Consider the following 3,137-nt stretch of genomic DNA (forward strand, 5'->3'; position numbering starts at 1 on the left):
CATGTCACTCAGTGCAAAGAAAACCATGAAAGTTAATTTTAAGGCAAGCAAGCTATTTTTCTTATTTCTGAGTCCCACTTTCACACTCAAAAGTTTGGTAATTTGGATGCTTGATTTTAGACTTTCTCAGTCTAAGATAGAACACATCAAGAACAATGCGAGTGGATATCTGATACCTATAATTATTGAATGGCTGGCACTGTTTTTTTCCATATTCAATGTGTCACAGGGACTCTGGTATTTCTGCATCATTACAGTGGCTCTTTCTTCTGTTTGATTTAATTGTAATATCTGACCAGTATGGCTATATTATGTAATAAATGGCTGTTAGTTGGACATCATACCATTCTTGTTTTAGATATTGGGGACAAACCTTACATTATAAGACAGTAAGCTCATCTTGATAACTCATACTAACACTTTTTACAAATTTTCATTTTGCACATATGACCAAAGCTCAATTTTAATCAACTCATATGACTTCACATTTCTCTGAAGGATTATTGTAAGATTAGTGAGAAGCTGTTTAGTGTCATATTACTGGAAGTGGGGGTGTAAGAGTATTGGCCTTCCTTCTGTCTCTCCCACACACATCATGCACAAGTGTTTGATCATCTTTACACACCTGCAGTTGTAAGTACCTCTTACTCTCCATCCATGGTTTATCCTTGGAATCCAATCAGTTAATGCCCTTGTTCCTGCACCATGAAAGCCTTGTGTTATTCTTCAGTATTTAAGAATAGCTTCATTATTTCCCAGTATGCTTATCTCTCTTGTACAGTATTTATATGCACTTCTCTATGATCATGTTGTGATTTGTCTTCGTCTGGATGGGTATCTGTGTCTGTATTAAGTTACCACCTGGAACTAGGATACTTGAAGTATTTTTGGTATTCTAAGCTTTAACCATCTTTCATGACACAATGAACACCTCAAAGTCTAAATTTCCAAATGGAGAACACTTAAACAATAATAACAGGGAAAACAATGATGTCTTGGCCTAGCAGAATTTGGATGCCTACCTACCACATTATATTCTCTGGGCTCAAACTCCAGCTCCACTCTTGACTCTTGATTCCTGTTGATATAGACTTTGAGCGGCAGCAGGTGAAGGAAGGCTAAGTAGTTGAATTCGTGACATCTACATGGGAGACCTAGATTGTTGTGGCTCCTGGCTTTGGATCTGCCTTGGGTGGTTCTATCTTTCTTTCTCTCTCTCTCTCTCGTAAAGATAAACAGATACAGTTTAAACATGTTTAGCTGTCTAAATCTTAACCTTGAAAGCACAGAGATCTGTATGCCCATTACTTCATTTCTGGGTTGCACCACTTCCCATTCAACTCCATCGTTGTAGCCTGGGAAAGAAGTGGAGGATGTTCAAAACCCTTGGAATACCACTACTGTGTGGGAGACCTGGGGGAACCTCGTGGTTCCTGGCTTTGGATTGGTTCAGCTGCAGCCATTGTGGGCACTTGAGGAATCAATCAGCAATGGAAAATCTTTCTCTCTGTCTCTCCTTCTCTCCATAAATCTGATCTGCCTTTGCAAATGAATCTTAAAATAGATAGATCTATTATAGGTTTAGCTTTCATCTTTATTTTTAAACTGTTAAGAACAGATACTACACTTGATCTTAGCCAAAAGGCTGAGAAGCGATCATCTTCATTTTTTAAAGATAGGCCAAGTTTTTGTTTAGTAGGAAGTTGACAACTATTCTTTGTCTGAATTTGTGGACACAATTTTATTTCCTTCCTCTTCAACTACTTACTCCTAGTCTTTTTGAGATATTGTTTATATTTAATGATGAGTCGATCCCCAGTGTGTTTTTGGTAGAATGAAGGCTCATGAACTATACCCTCTGTGGATCGTCTTATTTCCTGAGTGACACTTTAGCAACTAGACTGGGTGGTATCTTCAGTTGGCTTATGACATATCTTGAGCCTTTAGGATGGCATTGTCTACTTGCCTATTTGCTTGTTTGTTGTGGGTACAGCTCACATTATTAAGTGTGTTGTTCCACTAAGTGTAAACGTTTTTCACCCTTGCAAATGCTAAAAGATGTGGCAATGAATTCTTGCTACATTTTTTTTTTCAAAAAGGCAAGCTAAAATGGAGAATGTAGGACTGAGTTTTCAACCTATAAATGTCATATCAAAAGTCTTTCTTCAAGGGAGGTATTTTGTGAGAATGACTCAGCTTCTTGGGTCACAAGGCTCACATTTGTGCAAATATTTCATGTTAGCCCCAACAGAAAGCTCATTTTTCCCTGCATAAAACATACATACATGACATAAAAAATTCTTCCAGCTTTGATTTTTGTCTATTTCCATTACTGTTCTTGCACTGTCTTCCAGCTTATGGGATTTGGAATCTCGAGTATAACAACATAATTTTGTTTGATGAGAAGAATGTCAGGTAAAGATTCAACTACTTTGTCAACTTGTCCCTTCAAGATTTGCTTCAATTCCCACAGGATTGTCTCTTAATTGTTCTCAACTGTAACAGTGCAATGAAACCTAAAGCATATTTTATCCAGAACTCAATACTTCATTCTGCTGTGAATACATTTTCATGAAGGATTGCTAGGTTCTACCCTTAGGAGAGAGCAGACTCTCATGAGCCTTACCTTTCCCCTACTGGAGTAGAAGATGCTGGGTAAGACAGCTGTGGGTTGCACAGTGGCTGTGGGGTAGAAGATGCTGGGTGAGACAGCTGTGGGTTGCACAGTGGCTGTGGGGTAGAAGATGCTGGGTGAGACAGCTGTGGGTTGCACAGTGGCTTTGGGGTAGAAGATGCTGGGTGAGACAGCTGTGGGTTGCACAGTGGCTTTGGGGTAGAAGATGCTGGGTGAGACAGCTGTGGGTTGCACAGTGGCTGTGGGGTAGAAGATGCTGGGTGAGACAGCTGTGGGTTGCACAGTGGCTGTGGGGTAGAAGATGCTAGGTGAGACAGCTGTGGGTTGCACAGTGGCTGTGGGGTAGAAGATGCTGGGTGAGACAGCTGTGGGTTGCACAGTGGCTGTGGGGTAGAAGATGCTAGGTGAGACAGCTGTGGGTTGCACAGTGGCTGTGGAGTGGAAGATGCTCGGAACAGGCAGTTGTGGGCTGGTTGCAGTGGTTAGTACATTGTGGCCATAG

At 40.6% G+C, this 3,137-nt stretch overlaps 1 pseudogene; it reads right to left on the reverse strand.

The window, feature by feature from the left end:
- Positions 1-1,529: 1,529 nt before the first annotated feature.
- Positions 1,530-1,657, reverse strand: LOC121145936 (annotated as a pseudogene).
- Positions 1,658-3,137: the final 1,480 nt, after the last annotated feature.

Source organism: Ochotona curzoniae, unplaced genomic scaffold, assembly GCF_017591425.1.
Source record: "Ochotona curzoniae isolate NIBS_2020 unplaced genomic scaffold, NIBS_Ocur_1.0 scaffold_3835, whole genome shotgun sequence".
NCBI lineage: Eukaryota > Metazoa > Chordata > Mammalia > Lagomorpha > Ochotonidae > Ochotona > Ochotona curzoniae.